Here is an 18,205-nt window from a genome sequence, read left to right on the forward strand (position 1 = left end):
AATCACAAAATAACGCTACAACATCGTCTCTGTAGTAACGTTATGCTACTTTTTCTTATGGTATGCCACTTTTCCACATATTTAAATAGTTCTCAAATGTGTAAAATACATTTATTAGTATTTTTCTTTTCTTCTGCTCCCATCGCCAGTCGCTTTCATTCAAAACATTAGCACATGGCTACCATGACCCAAATCACGGCCCCTTCGAGAAAGAAGGGCGTGGCCTGGTGCAGCTATTTACATAAAAGGGACACGCCCCTAAAACAGGCTGTTTTGAACAGAGCGTTTTTTTGGGCTGATTTAAGGACAGCAAAAATATTAGATCCAAAGTCAATTTTGACGAATGCATGTCACAGACGTGTTTTTAACACATTTGAGAACTATTTCAGTATGTTGAAAAGTTGAATAATAGGAGACCTTTTAAAGTCCTGTTTGAAATGCATATAATTTCAAAGCATCATCAAATTGTGTGGCACGGCGCACACGTCACTTCCAGATCCAATTTCATTTAATTGGTCCACAAATATCCCACAAAAAAATGTACTTTATTCTTATATTTATGCCTCCACTAAAATAACCTCAAATTGATTGGAATGTATCGTTAACATGGGATCTAACACATACTTTATAAAGCTGCAGCATTTACGCCCATGCAGCTTTAAAATAAATATCACACAGCTCCACATTACTATGAAATGAAGATGAAACATGTTTTTATTACCATGTCCAAGATAGACAATCCCCATAAAATGCACCGTTTATTTGTGCAGAAATGCCAATAAAGAATGAATGCAAAGTAGCAGCCAGTAATGATAAGCTGGAAAGGAAAGAGCACATCCGTCCAATTTTATTTTATTTTTTTTGATTTTTTTTTGGGGGGGGGGGGGGATAAAAAAAAGCGGAATTCCGCGAATTAGCGGAAAAATCACATCCCTGCAAATCCTGCCGTTCAAAAATTCTCAATCTTATTTGAGAGCTGTATTTTTTGAAGTTCTTATTGTTGGCTGATTTAGCTTTTTTTTTTGTGTGTGTGTGTGTGTGTGTGTGTGGGGGGGGGGGGGGGGGTATTTTGAAATGTTAGCAAACCATATAGGAACACATTCTTCTCAAGTCTGATATACTAATTATACCATAATTAAGAAAAGCTTTTGAAACAATAGCCTACTACCACAATTATCTGTACTTCCACTAAAGTAGAATGTTTTGCCACATCTGATCTCAACATTGGGATCCATACACCAGAGTTTGCTCATTCATAACTTTCAACATCAACGACTCGACTGACTTGAACTCGACGACTTGGCAAGTCATTCTGTTTACATTCGAAAATCAATTTTCGCTCATCTGTCAGATGCAAGTAAGCTAACTGTCTGAACTATGAAGCTAAGCTAGCTAGGTTAGCTCAACAGTTTAGCTCAACAATAGCTGGTCAAATATTAACAAAACTTGATGTCAGTTGTGCATTTAATTGAGAAGACAATAAGTTGATACATTAGACACTATGGAGAGAATCACTTTGAAACTATCATGAAAAAAAGGATTGTTTCTTTAGCATAGACATTAATTCACTCTCTGGTCATGAGTGAGCACAGCCGCCATATTTGATGTGGCAGGGCTCCAAGGAAACGAATGCACGTCATTTACAACGAACTTCAGTAAGTGACAAAATACAAAGTGCCTCTTAGTCACACGTTTTCGCACGCTAATTGATAGTTTTTTTTAATCTGATGGTTTCCATGTTTAGTCCCACATTAGGCATATTGGACCGAAACATGCATCATAAATTACATTTTTTTCTTTCACAAAAATCGATACTATTGGTCAGTCCATATATGTGGGTGTTATTTTTATTCTTTTTTTTTTTTTACAAATTACTGACCGAAAGTGTTGAAAAAGGTTCGCTCTATTTGAGCATGTAGTATTAATGGTTGAATAAACATGCAGTTTTGTGGTTTCCTGCAAAGTAACTATTTAAGAGATACAAGGTTTTGGCCCGACACCATCAATATTTCAGTATTTATCATCACAGTAACAGTGTGACGAAAATACAAAATAAAATAAATCCAATTCTACAAAATGTAATCTTATGTTATAAATATGTTGTGACTAAGCAAGATTTTCTGACTCGACTTTCGACTTGCTTGAATTTTTTTCCCACATACAGTAATTTGTGACTTACTCCCACCTTAGCTACTCACAACATGTCGGGTTTGCTTGAATGTGTATTTAGCTTTTCATCTGGTGATCCTCGGAAATGGGTATCGACAACCGACAGGCCAGAGGTCACAACACCGGCTAATAACGGAGACTCCTCATATTAGATCATGTTGGTTTCTCTCTGCACGTGACAAGGCACATCTGAGCCCACCTGAGGCTCTGCTCTCCTTGTTACTGTTATTGCGGAATTTCATTTTTTTTCCCCATCACATAGCGCAGTTCATTTAAGACCTGTGTGTGTGTGTGTTTGCGTGTTGTGCTGGGCAGGGGAAGGCAATTGTAGCTTCAGGGGAGAAAAAGAAAAAGGAAAAAAAGAAACTCTGATGCTGGAGAATAGAAAAGTCATCTCCAGTATTTTTTCCAATCAAAGCCAAAAGTCTGACGCCCTGATTTAAAAAAAAGAAAAGAAAATGACTAAACAAAAGCAAAACAATATTTTCTCAGTTTTTCTTTTTTAGTTCATCTGTAGGATGCAATAAAAGAAAATCATTTGTGAGGTTGCACAGACACGGCTTTTCTATCACAATAACTGTGTGTGTGTTTACTGTACATGAGAAAGGACGCCTCGAAGGCTCAGCTGAATATGCAACAATGGCATGACAGTCATTTATAATGTGATTGTTTTCTGGAGAGGAGCTGATTGACATTTTTGCTAAATTGTCCTTCCAGCCATTTTCTATCATTCTTGTCCTTATTAGGGTCACGGGTAGAGCCTGTCCTAGCTCTTTTACTGCCAAAAACGTTAAATGACGTTTAGTAAAAACCTACGGAGGAGCGCCAAAGACGTTAAAAGACGTTCACCAAGTTTTTTTTTCGGGGGGGGGGACGGGTGTCGGAAAGCCTTGGCCAGCTGTGCTGAAAGTATCAAGCAGATCTAGTTAGTATAATACCTATTTTTGGCCCCTAGATGGCAGCGATGACTCTCTTTGGACAAGATTGGGTAGGCGTCAGTAGAAAACGTGAGGCGGAGCTAGAGTGTTGAGTTGAGGGGACAATGGCTGACGAAGCCATAATGGCGACCGGTTGCAAGCAGCTCACGCTTGAGCATTTTTTTCAAAGACGAAAAGCATCGACCAGTGCTAAAGAGCACATTGATGACGACGATGATGATGATGGTGACCTCCGAGGTTGACGCCGAAGTTGGAAGCGTTGACGCGGCGGCTATGATCACGTCATAAAGCCTCACCGGCTAGCGATGCTAACGCCGGAAAACGCGGAGCACAAGCGAGCACGCTCAGGCGGACGTTCAATCGGACGACGAAGAGTGCTCCGAGTCCAATGCATATTCATCGGAGGAGTGGGTACAGTCTGATCACGGAGAAGACACTGGTTATGGACTACGATGCCACCATGAATGGAGTGGATAAGATGGATCAGAACATCTACCACCCGGTATAGGAACTGAAGGACATGAGGAAGCTAGACGTAACACCACCGTAACGTCACCGTATCATGAACCTGAGAGTAGACTTGATGGCAACATAGCCAAACACACCCTGGCGTATATACGAAAAAAAAAGCCAGCAAGAAAGTGTAGCGTCTGCACGCTAAGGGGCCATCGCAGTGAAACTAATTTGTTGTGCAAATCCTGCTGCGTCGCCTTGCACGCAGGGGAGTGTTACAAAAAGAAGAACTGTATTTGAAACATCCACACATTTGTAAATAGTTTGCCAAATTGTTTTGTGAAATTGTTCCACTGTTGAATGTAAATAAACGTATTTTGCTATCAAAAAACACTTTTTCATTGTTGGTGGTAGTGTTTTACAGAAGTAAAGCACTGTTTAGGTGTTTGTGGCATCATTCATGGACAAAAAAAAAGGTCTCAAATTGGCTAGAGTGCATGAAATAATATCGTTTCACAAAAAGCTTGATTTCTCCGTTTTTTGTTTCAAAACAGAGCATTTGGGTGAAACTAACCATTTTCTATTGTTGATTACTGAAAAACGGAATGAAACTAGCATTAGCTTCCTAGCTTGCTTGTAACTTGTTTACTCCGCCATTACATCCAAGCGAGGCAAATCTTGCTGGCTTTAAAATAAAGCAGTCAGCCCATTCAAGATACCTGCAAATAGATTTGCATAAATCATTGTTCCACATTAATTGATACAAGGTAAGAATTGCGTGCTGGTTTAATGTAAACAAATATATAGGAAAGGCATACCTTTTTTTTTTATATTGTGTGGTGTGCTATTAAATCTTATATATCTCTTACTTAGGCATAAAAATCTCACCTAAATTAACTGATTTAATTCATTTAAACTTTTCGCCACTTCTGGATAACATTTATAGTGACTTGGAGCGCTGGAATAATCTTCCTATTTCTCTAATAGGACGAATAGCCACCATTAAAATGAAAGTTTTACCCAAAATAAACTATTTTTTCCTCAATGATTCCGTTTAAACCTACGGCTAAATGGTTCCAGTTGTTGGACTCAGCCGTTAAAAAATTTTACTGGAATAAAAAAAAAAGCAAAGATTAGTCTATCTACTCTTCAGAAAAGCAAATCCAAAGGTGGTCTAGAGGCACCAAATTTTCTGTACTACTATATAGCTAACCAGCTACAATATATCGTTCTATGGGCACAACCCAACAGAGACACTAACTGTTGGTTGGAACTAGAACAGAAGGATTGTAATAACCTCAGACTTCGAGATTTACTCTTTACTACAACATCGATTAAGCGTCATAATTGTTTTAAAAACCCAATGATTTCCGCCACCGTGACTGCCTGGTGGAAGGCACTAGAATTGACAAAAGCCCAAGTGGAGCCCTGTGGACTTTCTCCCCTATGGCATAACCCCGACTTTCAACTTAACAACCAACCGTTTCATTTAGCTGTGTGGGAGCAGAAAGGAATTACACATCTCCACCATCTCTTCTCAGATAATATGTTTATATCATATACATCCTTGCTCCAAAAATACAATATAAAAAACGGAAATTTTTTACATTATCTACAAGTTAAAAATATGATAAAGAAAAAAATTCCAACACTTCGGGGTACGCTCCAACCGCCTGTTTTAGCTAAAGATATTAACAAGCTTTCTCCGACAACAACAAAAAAACTTTCAAAAATATATGTTGCTTTCATATACTGAAAAAATGTCTTTGCCCATCTCGAAATGGGAGACAGACTTGTCTATAGCACCGGAACCTGACTTTTGGATTCAAGTTTGTGAAAACGCATTTAAAATGACAAAACACACAAATTTACAACTTATCCAATATAAAATTATTCACAGAACATACATTACTCAATATATGATGAAGAAAATGGGACTCTCAGACTCCGACATTTGTCTCCAATGCTTACAAAACACTACAGACACTTATGTTCATGCTTTATGGTTATGTACTCCGGTTATGTATTTCTGGACTAAAGTCTTAGAAAAACTTTCCGCTATTTTGGACTGTAGGATACCTTTATCTCCAAACTTGTGTTTGCTAGGTGACCTAACAACAACTGACTTACCACATAAACAATTTCAATCTACACTTGTAGCCCTTACTATCGCTAAAAAAACAATTCTTGTTAACTGGAAAAATAAACAAACTCTGAATATCGACCAATGGTCTAACCTCCTCATAAATCACATTTTAATGGAAAAAATATCTGCCTCAAATAAAAACCAAATATCAAGATTTATAGAAACATGGTCTACGTATATAATTTTCTTTAACCTGATTCTGGTTACTTAATTCTGTCTGTTAGCGAGAGCCACTACATCGTGATAACTTACATTGATGTTTCTGCATTTGGCAATTTATTATATTATATTATTAGTATGGGATTTTTTTTTAATGGGCTTTAGGTGAACTGATGAATACACACACACACACACGCACGCACGCACGCACACGCACGCACGCACATGCACATGCTCACCCACATACAAATATATATATGTGTGTATATGTATATATATGTATATATATTTAAAAAAAAAATTTTTAATTTGTATTTTTTTAATTTTTTTATTTTTTAAAAAGGAGAGCAATGATGATGTCAAATCGAATGAACAATACTGAGCTCTCCTGGAGAAAAAAGAAAAAAAAATCTTATATATCTCTTTCTTTTTTTTTTGCCTTGGGGGGGTTGCACGTTGACCTAAGGCACCAAATCACTTAGGGCCGGTCCCCAGGCTTAATGTAGGGCCCTGCCAGCATTTTAATATAATGTGTCACAGCCCATTGCTTTGGAATGACTGCACTCAAAACAAAACTTGTGCCATGATTGCCCCTTGAAAACGCGCTCAGGGGCATTAGAAAGTGCTGTTAAAGTAAGTTTTCTCAATTCACTTCTTCCTCCCACACGCTCCAGACTAAGCCAGGATTTGAACGCCTCTACTGTTGCCCTCCCTGAACCGTTCCTGCTTCACCAAAAAAAAAAAAAAAAAACACCACTACTGAAAATTGCGCCTTCTCAGTTGCATCAGCACATTTTGTCTCCTAAACGTTACAAGACATTTGCAGTAATTTAATCAACTGCTCTCACACTTCCTGAGCTTGAGCTGCCTCCTTTGCGCCATCTGCGTGAGGGCATAAGAGACCATCACCCCCTAGGCACAACATTCTCAACTCCCCTGAGAGGGTTCCAAACACGCACATTGCATTTCAAATATCCTGCAGCTCACGCGGTCCAGTCTGAAAGAGGGGAGGGAGGCATTGAATCCTAAATGGAGGAGGATTGACAAGTGGGTGGGTGAAAAGTGAAGGCAAAATGGAGGTCTTGGCAGAAAAACAGCATGAAATTGTTTGCATTTTGCAGGCGTGGTGGCCGGCAAATGGAAGCCTTGTGCAAAGAGAGGAGAATGGGAGACGGAAGTGGGAGAATGTCGACGCTTTTGCTGAAGTTAACGCTTGAAAATCACATCTTGTACATGCTCAGGGTACACAAAGCACGCCTACGCACGTGCACTCTATGGCTGAACTCGACTCCTTCAGCTTAACATGGAGGACGTGAAGTGAGCTGCACACAAGTCAAATAGAAAGGGAATGTTTGTTTTTGCTTCTTTTTGTCATTTTCTAGACTCAAAAGGACTTTCAAATATTGTCCACAAATCCAAGCAGCACAACAGGTTTGCTGCCGTGCTATTTCGCAGGTATTATTGTAGAGTTAATAACTATTTTGGTCTAACTCTTCTTGAATTCATTTTTTGACCACTGTATGGCAGCACACTAATTGAGTTTGAGATAGTATGCTGTAAAATAATACAATCGGAATTTCTGTATTTCAGCGCAGTCTAGTTTTTGTTGTATGTTATCTACTGTAATCCTGCTTTTTAAGCCTACAGAAAGTGACGGCCATAGGTTCATTATATAATGTACATCTTTTGGCATGATTTTTGAAGTCCAGTATATTTTGGGATGATAATTTAGTTTGGAAAAATGGGATGTGTTTACTGTAAACCCACAAAGAAATTGGTAGATAAAACATTACATTGTACGATATTTTTATTATCCATTGCACTTACTCTCTCTCTACTATTGTGTTGTTTGTCAAAATGAATTCCGTTAACGCCACAATTTTTTTTTAACGTGCGATTAATGACCGGCCCTTACTTGTAAAGCCTGTATTGGGGGAATTCCAGTCGCAATCCGCCAGACGCGTCCACATCAAAATTTAGCAGTAATACATTTAATAACAATGCCTATATTTGTGGAGACTGGGGTTAAGATGTATTTTAAATTTTTAAAAATTTGCAAAATTTCACAAGGTACTTCATGTTAAATATGAGATAGAAGATTAATGCACTGAGCTGTCACTAACGTCTTACAAATAAAAAATGACCTCAACACAAATTAATATCACACTTGCTTTTTACAGTACATCTTTTTAATTTTAACACAATTTAATGAATTATGAAATGACTGTATCAATGACTAAAAGATGCAGCCATGTTTCTATTAGTTAAAAAAAATAAATCCACTTTTATGTTGAGTATGAAGACTTAGAAAAAAATATTGAACATTTAGAAAAAATTTGTGATTAATCATGAGTTAACTACTGGAGTCATGCGATTAATTACAATAAAAAAAAAATTAATGGCCTGTATTTTAGGTATGTTTAAATACCCTAAATACTTTCTAGGGCAGGGGGGTCAGACCACTTTCACCCAAAATTGATCTTAAGTGGGCCTTATAAGCTATAAATAACGGCAGGCCCAAATATTTCCTTTTTTTTTTTATGGTGCAAATAATTACAAGTACAACCTGAAAATGTTTCCATTTAATATTATTATCTAATTACAGAGCAATCTCAAATGTCTTAACAAAAATGAGCGCTCAATTTATGCATGAAATCGTGACTAACAGCCAAATTTCAGAATTAATTTAAATGGTCGTCAATGCGGCCTCTAGTGGACAAAATTAGCAACAACGGTCAATTTGAGTGAAAAACAGATTTGACCTCGTGTCATGCCGGTTCTGGCCCACGGGCCATATATTTGACACCATTGCTCTAGTGTGTTTCTATATTGCGGCTTTCACTTATCGTGCAGTTGGTCTGGAACGCAACCCTTGCAATAGATTGTTGTAGTGTAGCCACCTTGCAGATGTGCTACAATAACTCATTCACTGCCATTGACGGCTATTAACGTCAAAAAATAATTTTTAACTATTTCTATTAGTTTAACATTTTTCCACTTTTGTTAACAAAAGTAATAAAACCTAGAAAAAAATATTTTATTGTACATTTAGAACAGATATATAATTTATGATTAATCGTGAGTTAACTATTAAAGTCATGCGATTAGTTACAGTTCAAAAATGGAATTGCCTGATGCGATTTCAAAAAAGAAAAGAAAAGATTAATAAAAATTAGGAGCGTCAAGCGATTAACATTTTTAATCATAATTAATTGGATGACTTCACGAGTTAACTCACGATTATCACAAATGTTATATCTGTTCTAAATGTACAATAAAAACAATTTTAGGTTTTCATACTCTTGGTAACAAAAGTGGGGGAAAAAAACGTGAAACTAACAGAAATAGTTCAAATGAATTTTTGACGTCTATAACCGTCAAAGGCAGCGAATGAGTTAAGATGCTGATAAGGCAGATTGCAAAGCCCTTTATTGTGAACAAACCAAAGGAGCAACTGAGCTCAGCTGACAATTGCCACTGTTGGTTTCATTTAGCTAATAATGGTTCCAATCTGGGTGCTGAAGCTGGCAAGCACGAGCATATTCCATAAAGAGGCTTGTCCTCGCCGGTCATTAAGGACAAGATGATGGTCAACATTACAGCGGTTAACAGAACGAAGCACCGAGTGAATCACGACAGCGACTTGATGGATTAGTTCCATTAAGTTACTTCCTTTAAGAGAATCTGTTTTAAATTCTGAGCAAAGTGGAGGTGGACTCGCCTGTCGAAAAGGATTTATGCTCTACTTTTAAGGTTTCACTGTATAGATAGATCACAGTGGGCGGGCTTTGCATTTGATACTTGGGGGATAAAGTGCCTATTAATATCGCCACAATTAAAGAAACCATCGATATGACGGCATACAGCATGCAACTGTAGCACACACAATTTACCTGGAGCAGTTCACAATGCATATATATCTAGTAACATGAGAAAAATATGAATAAATTAATTAAAAATGTAAGGATATGTGACTGTTTGGAGCCCAAAGTCTATCTTTTGATCAAGTATTATATATATATATATAGATAGATAGATAGATAGAACAATCCGGCACCTTCCTGGGCCCTCTTCATATTTTCGTTTTTTTTTGCTCAGGACTTTACTTTTCCATCCTATCCGAACGAGATGACCCAGCATGGAGGTCGCTTGAAATCTCAAAACACTTTCGGAAAAGTTCCTTGATGCAACCTTTGAGCCATTTTTTGCAAAGGGTACTCCATATTACCCACAATCCTTTATGGCAGCAATTCTGTATTGAAAGCAACAAACCACCGATAACATTTGAAGACATTTCATGCTCCAAACTTACAAAAAAAAAAAGATTTTTGATTAAAAAGTATAGAACAATATATAGACACAAACTTGCATCGACAATATTGTCTTACAGAACAGCAGCAGTGTAAACATAAGAATTTGTCTCAAGGCAAACATTCCTACCCACACTGACAAACAAACACTTGTAAACAGAAAAATATCGGTGAGGGGATTAAACATGGAGCGAGACAGAAAAAAAAGCTAGAAAGTTGAAACTTACATCAGCAGTTGTCGCTGTCATGCAATGACGTCGTTAAGGAAGAGTGGAGTCGAATCCATTTGAAACAGGCGATGTCCGACGTCTTCCAACAAAGGTGAAGGAAATGAGACGTAAGGATTAAGAGATTTGGCTTCTTCTGGTTGTTTCTTAGTGGATGGTAAGCAAGTTAATGGTGCATCACCGCCACCTACTGGTCTGGAGTGTGGATCCCGATTTCACTCATTCTAAGAGGAAAAAGGAAGAACAAAATATTTCTTACTAATTATATCTATTTTCCTCAAATATTGCAGAGGTTTTGCCTTTTTGGGGAAGCCCCAGGTGTTGACACGGGGCTAATAACCGGGAGCTGATTCCCAATTTCTTCCAGGTGTCCACCCTTGTAAACTTCTTGTGGGAACTTCCACCGGTTCTTGTATCTAAATGATCGCGATATTATGCAAACAGTAATGAGCAGAAGACTGCATGTTCTCAGTTGAACTATTTACTGGATGCTAGAAAGTTTGAGTACACAGCTGTGGAGCCCTCTTCTATTAGTATGCGGAAGAGAATCTAATCTTATAGAAATGCCACTAATCCATTCCAACCACCTAAAACACACACACACAAAAACCTAGCAGATTCTTTGTAATATTTCTTTAATCTAGTTTTTTTTTTTTTTAGTTTTTTGCATCATGGTTAATTTATTGCAGCTCCTTCTGGTGAGCTTCAGTTGACCATCAGTGGGCTATATAATAAAGTCACACAAATGAAAAAGTGAGTCACTAAAAATTCAACAATAGCAGTTGTCTTTTGCAGAGATCAATAATATATGCCTGTAAATATTTTCATATTGTCGGTCTAAGTGTGTTGATGCAACATTTGTTTTCAAACATCCGTTGTTTAGAACGTGGATACTATTCATTAGCCTGTCTATGGCATTTTGCATTGTTAGTTAGCATTAAGCTAAGATACCAGAGATGCTGTTTCTTAGGGCTGGGTATCGATTCTATTTTCCTCAATCGATTCGATTTCGATTCACAAGAGTTTAGTTCGATCCGCATTAAAAAACATTAGATTTGATTTGACTTGCTTCAATTCAATCCAATATTGATTAATTATAGTGCATCAATTCTGCCTAAATATTAAGGACATGATAAAAACTCCACAAACAATTCCAGATAATATTTTGCAGAGGCAAAAACTGGTTAAATGATCTAATTTATTAATGTAAGTAACTATATTATAAGTGTGACAAAAACATTGGCATCAGCAAGGATGAGATGAAGAGGTTTTCATAATTCTAAATATAAACTAGAATATTTTAAATGATCTTAAAGTGTAATAAGCCAGGTCTTTCATAAATGTAAGAAAATACTTTTAAATTCGTGTGAACAGTAAATTAAAAAAAAACAGTAAGATACAAAAAAAAAAATTGTCTTTAAAATGATATTTTCTTATGAATTAATGGGGGAAAAGATATTAAAATAATCGATTCATGTTTTTTTGAATTTATATCAGGCTCGAAAAGGAAAATCAATTCGATATCGATTATTCCATTTTCTTAAACCCAACCCTACTGTTTTTAAAACAGATCAATGTGTGCACATCGCTACAGATGTGATTTTCTAGACGAACTTGACTTGCTCTGACCGACCAATCAGAGGACGGAAAACTACTGACGTCATCACGAGCCAGCACCCTGGTCCCGCCAGGACACATTCCGTCATTCTCAGAATGCCCATTTTGATGACGAATGACGCATAGACAATTACAATTTGGTTTGACTCAAAATATTGACAGTTTGACGAAAATTCTTTGACTCGCCCTCCTCTGATTGTCCTCCTCAGTGCCCGTGTAGACACGGTGTCAGCACAAGTTTTTTTTTTTCCCCAGGAATATGCAACGAAAGATGTGCGCGGTGATGCGTGGTCCATTCTTCGTCCGCGCAGGACAACTGATAATAAGCCAATCGCCGGCGCTGATGGAGACGGAAGCACGAGAAGAGCCCCGTCGCCCCTGCAGGGGAGGAGGCCGACGTCAGGGGGCTCGGAAATAGATGGTGTGTGCCGATGCAGGCGCCTGAGCACCTGAGACCAACGCGGAGGCGGCCCTCGCTCGGATGAATGATCGTCTCGTGTCTGCCACGGCCGTCGCATGCTACAAACACACTTTGTGGTCCAATAAATCACATCTTGCAGAAAGTCACTCGGTTTACGATCACGGAGGAACCGCAATTATGGTGTGATATATTAAGAAATTAACAAGCGCTTGGTCAAAAGCGTGTGGCATTTGAAACATAAAAACATTGATAGACGAGGCTCATTGCGCATTAATTGCTGCACCCTGACTGTAATGGGGAAATTAATGGAAATTGTATTTGAGTTTGGCACGGAGGCAAGAACTCGTTGCGTGAATGAAGTGGAAACAGGACGACTATGAGGAGGCACATATTGCTCACGCTCTTATCACCAAGCGCAGGTCCACTTATGGGATGGAAGTTACTCGCCCATTACTCTCCGACATTATTAGAGTTAACCAAAACTAACAAAATCACTCAAATTATATCATACATGACCTTTCTGGGTTCATTTAAATGTCTTCGTTTTGGTATTGCTAGTCGTTCGTACAGAAGAATGAAGGTCAGTCATTTGAGAATTGTGTTGTTGTTGTTTTACAATAATATGTTCTATGCAGCCCCACTAGTCTAAATATGGTATTTTGGTTAAGATTGCGTTAGTGGAATATGAGTTATGAAGCAAAATCTAGTCGTTTTTATCCATCTCAGGGGGCGGCCATTTTGCCACTTACTGTCGACTGAAGATGACGTCACAGTTGCGCAGGTCTCAGGTAACAACAACATCACAACGCAGCTTCAAAAAACAGGTGAGCTGTAATTGGTTGCTGCCTGAGCCCTGAACAACTGTGATGTCATCTTCAGTCGACAACAAGTGGCAAAATGGCCGCCCCCCTGAGATGGCTAAAATCAGCTGGATTTTGCTTCATAACTCATATTCCACAAATGTAATATTAATCAGAATGTCATGTTTAGAATAGTAATGTCACATATAACATATTATTTTCAAGAAATGTTTAAGGTTGACTTCCCCTTTAATACAATCAACAAATACTCCATATAATTAAACTACAACTAAAACATTTTTCAAAAATCTAACATCCCTTCTCTATTAAATTAAACAAGAAGTGCTCTATTTTCACAGACATGCGGCAATGAGCTCAACCTAAAAACTGGAGCGCCTCTGGCACATAAAGTAGAAAAAGTAGTCTAGATTTTAGACTTGGTCAAACCAGGTCTAATGTATGGCGCAGGTGGTGTGACATGATTTTGACATGATCAAGTTGCAGGAAGACAGATTCGGTGTCATCATATTCATTGTAGAAATCAATTCATTGAACGTAGCATTATCATCTTAAAAACATTTGAATAGCACACCGCTAACAACTATTGGGGATGGGGAGGTCCGACACGGACGAACTATAAGCGGTGAAGGCAGTCTCCAATTCGGTCACATGCGTGTCAGACGACATCATCTGCAAGGGGAGATATAAACGTATAAACGCACTTCAATCGCAAGCAACGACCCCAGCCAGTCAATTTCTTCTTCTGCAATGTCAAGAATTATGTGCACTTCCACCACCCTGATTTTAACGGAAATTGTGGGAGCCGCTTGGATTGGCCGGGAGTCGGCTGCTTTCCATCCCACAACTGGTTCAAACAACCTCTACCTGTGTAAAAACTAGGAAAATACCAAAAGTAAGAAAACTCCCGTGCATACAGTTGGTCTGTGCTTTACAGGGTCCCCAAAAATAGGGCCCCCAATGTTAAAATGAACCTATAATGAAGAACCCAAATTTATGATAACCCTGCAGATCGCTAGAGACGCGTTTTTCTAGTTGAACATTGATTGTTGTGGGACAGCTAACCCTGTCAGACAAATTTGAAATCAGATTGCTCGAAGAAACTGTCCTAGTGCTAATATAGTTTAAATAATAACCGCTAACATGACTCATTCTAAAGGCTTTGGGCTGCAGAGGTGGCAAATCCAGGTCTAGAAAGTAAAAACCCTGCCACAGTTTGGCTTTAGCCCCCGGGTGCTAGCTAGCTAGCTAGCTCGCTCCCATGGTTTCTTGTTTACCTTTTGGGTAGCTAGCTAGCTAGCATCAGGGGCTAAAGCCAAACTGTGGCAGGGTTTTTACTTTCTGGACCTGGATTTGCCACCTCTGTTGGGCAGATTAGATTAACATCACAACACATGGGGGGATCTAACATTCATATCCTTATATGGTAGCAGTGCAGCTAAAAGAAATGCTAAAAAATAACATTTTAGACCAACAGTTAAGGCCAGTACACAAACATTTGCGTTACACCCTTCTTATCACATCTTCCCTCTGTTCCATTGTTATTTGAGTATTTATATTTTAAAGTTAGTTGGCTGGCTTCCTCTCGGAAAATGGAGGGAGAAAAAATCATAATGCATGACATTTCTAGATTATCCGTGAAAGCATTACAGGGACATAATCGCACAAAAAGCCCCAGAGGAATAAATCAAGGCGAGTGCAGTGAATTGTTTCCATTCTTGCACTCTTTCACACAATGAAGAAAATATAGTCAACTCAACAGGGATGTAATTGTATTCAGATGAATGCATTTATGTTTTTTTCCTAGGTTCCAAAAATGTCTATCTAGCCCAGTGATTAATGCATAGAACATGTTGTCGCAAGATGCAAATGTGCTTGGGCAGATATCATTTACATAATGTGCACTCAGCAAACAGGCAATAAGAAATCATCATCAGGAGCTGGCAAGCACACAGAAAGCATAACAATCACATATGTGAACCTGCATGACAAATACGAGTGCTTTGTCTCAGGGCCTGCCGTGCCCAGATAAACAAACACAGCATTTGTTGCAGTGTGTGTGTGTGTGTGTGTGTGTGTGTGTGTGTGAGTGTGTGTTCTTGTTTATGTTACATAGTGGGGCCAACATTTCGGGATTTCGGGCACAGGACAATTTCAGCCCGCAGGTGACCAGAAGCTTCACTTTAATAATTAATTGTGTACTTTCTGCCATTTTGACTCCATATGATCTTTTCTTGTGACCATATCTCAATTTACAAACCATAACAGCAATGAACCATCACATATCTATTGGCTATTCCAAATATTGGGGATGTTTACTTCAATCATTTTGTGCCAGGGTGGAAAAAATTATCAAAATGATTCAAAGTCCTGTAATATTCATCGTATTTCTTCCGTCGGGTTACAGTTTGACGGATTTCTGTCGCTTTCAAAACTGACGCTCGAGGAAGCCGAGGACAGCAGCCAACCAGGAGCGAGCGTGAAACCAGTCCACCAATCAGGAGCGGGGGTTGGCACCACGGTTAAAATTAACAGAAAAATAAAACTAAAATTGAAAAAAACAATTTTGTTAACAAAATAAAATATATTTTTTTTCTGTCAGCTGCTGTCAAACGATTAATTTTTTAAATCAGATTAATCACATCTTAGAATTTTGATTAATCATGATTAATCGCTTAATTAAAAAGGCTTTTTTTTCAACATTTATTGCCCTCCAAATTTAAAGAGCACCTATTGTGTTCATTTTTTTCGACATTTAATGTTATGATGTGTTGATGTCGTCAAAAAAAAAAGAGTATCCTCCTCTTTTTCTAATCAGTTAATTACTCGCATAATTTAAAATGGAAAAAGAAATGACCCCAATAAAATTATTATTATTTTTTTTTTTATATATAATCTTTTTTTTAAAGAAAAGATTATTAATAATTAGGGGCATAAGGCAATTACAATTTGTAATCGTAATTAATTGCATGACTTCACTAGTTAACTCACGATTAGTCACAAATTTTATATCTGTTCTAATGCAATAAAAAAAATCTAGGTTTTCATAATTCTTGTTAATAAAAGTGGGAAAATTGTTGAACTAATAGAAATAGATCAAATTTATTTTGGACGTCTATAGCCGTCAATGGCAGTGAATGAGTTAAAAACATAATTTGATATGATTCCATGCAGCTTTACACATCTAATATTGTCGAACTAATACCAATGCCAGGCGGTGTCAACCAAAACTGAGCGTTATTATATTTCATATCAAGCTTGAATGACACAAGTTTTGTACAGATCCCTTTATGTAGCTCAAAATGGTGCGTTTTGGAGTCAGTGTACATCATCATCAGTGTGTGTCTGCATGAGTCACTTTGTTTCAAATGAGATCAACTAAAGCACACTCCTCAAGGACACAAATGAGTTGACTGAATTCATTAGTGAGGTGCATACAGTGCGCTTGTTGCCGTTCTCGCCAAGTCGCGATGAAACACTGCCAGCTGCCTCCAACTAACATTGGAATACAAAATCAAAGTGTTGAGTGCGAAAAAGACAAAAAAAGTTGCAAGACTTAAAGCCAAAATAATGATGTCAGAGTAGAGATTTTTGTGCTTTTTAGATATGATTGGAATGAATGAGCCATTGATTGCATGAAGCAAAATGGCGTCGGCCGTCGGGGACAATTGATCACTCTGATTGGCTGTTTAGCTTGTGACAATGGTGTTATTGCACATCCACTACAGTAGGCGGCAGTGGCGCGCTCATTGTCAGAGTTTGCAAGGGGTATTAGCTCCTTTGCTGTGGTGCAATTACAACAATTGGATCGTTTTTGTCTTCCTGGGTATGGAGCCACAACACTGACAATAAGATTTTGTATTGGAAAAAAAAATGTCATAGTGGAAAAAAGCTGCATTGACATTGAAAGTATTGGCATTGTAAAAGGTTGTATTGAAAAATAAAATACAGACCTCTTTGACTGCCAAAAACGTTAAATAACGTTTAGTAAAATCCTATGGAGGAGTGCCAAAGACGTTAAAAGACGTTTTTTTTTAAACAGAGGTGAAACTAACCATTTTCTATTGTTGATTACTGAAAAATGGAATAAGGTAGAAACAAACTTTTTTTTCTGATGAAAGATGAGAGTCCAATCTTTCATTTGGTAGTATGTGCGTTTCCATAGTCCAAACACATATTTTTCTGTGGACCTTGAAAGATCAGTCAAAAATGCTTAAATTGGCTGGCACCCACGGCATCCTTTTTCTGAAAACGTCTGGCAGTCAAAGAGTTAAAAAAAATACAAATTCTTTAAGCATATTTTTTTATATTATGATGTCTTTTTCAATGCCAATCTGCAGATATATTTTTTTACAATCTTTTTTTTGGGAGTTTCACTCTTTTCTTCAGCTTCAACTTATTGGCAGTGTTTTAACGTGGGGGGTGGGGTGGGTTGGTGGTGGGGCTTCCAGCTTTTCAGGAGAGGAGAGAGGAGAGGAGAGAGGAGAGGAGAGAGGAGAGGAGAGAGGAGAGGAGAGTGCGCCCTCTGTTGGCTAAAGTATGGAGGTAAATATGGTGCAAAACTAACTTGTAAAAAAAATTTGTACCTGTAGAAAAAAGTCTACATTTGTATCTGTAAAAGTCGTGATTTGTACCTGTAAAAAAAATGTGTATCTGTAAAAAAAAAATTGTATCTGTAAAAACAAATTTGTACCTGTACAAAAAGTGTAAATTTGTATCTGAAAAAGTTGTGATTTGTACCTGTAGAAATGACAACTTGTAGTCAAAGAAGTCGCCACTAGGAGTCACAAGTGGCTTTTCTGCTGCTGTCCAGTCACGTGAGTTTTGCAGCAAATTTCTCGCTACAAAAGGTGCAAAACTGATTCGTACTTGTAGAGCGCTGTGATTTGTACTCGTAGAAGAAGAGGGCGGGCTCTGGAGGATTTGGGCGGTCTAAAGCTCAACCTC

General features: G+C 38.0%; 1 protein-coding gene across 1 annotated transcript in view; it reads right to left on the reverse strand.

Moving 5' to 3' along the window:
- Positions 1 to 10,524, reverse strand: part of lingo3b (leucine rich repeat and Ig domain containing 3b) — a 102,532-nt gene extending 92,008 nt beyond the window's left edge. The window contains exon 1 of the mRNA XM_077555809.1: positions 10,403 to 10,524. The gene's annotated coding sequence lies outside the window, so the exon portion shown is untranslated. The remainder of the gene's footprint in view (positions 1 to 10,402) is intronic.
- Positions 10,525 to 18,205: the final 7,681 nt, after the last annotated feature.

The sequence above is a fragment of the Vanacampus margaritifer genome, chromosome 2 (assembly GCF_051991255.1).
Source record: "Vanacampus margaritifer isolate UIUO_Vmar chromosome 2, RoL_Vmar_1.0, whole genome shotgun sequence".
NCBI classification, from domain to species: domain Eukaryota; kingdom Metazoa; phylum Chordata; class Actinopteri; order Syngnathiformes; family Syngnathidae; genus Vanacampus; species Vanacampus margaritifer.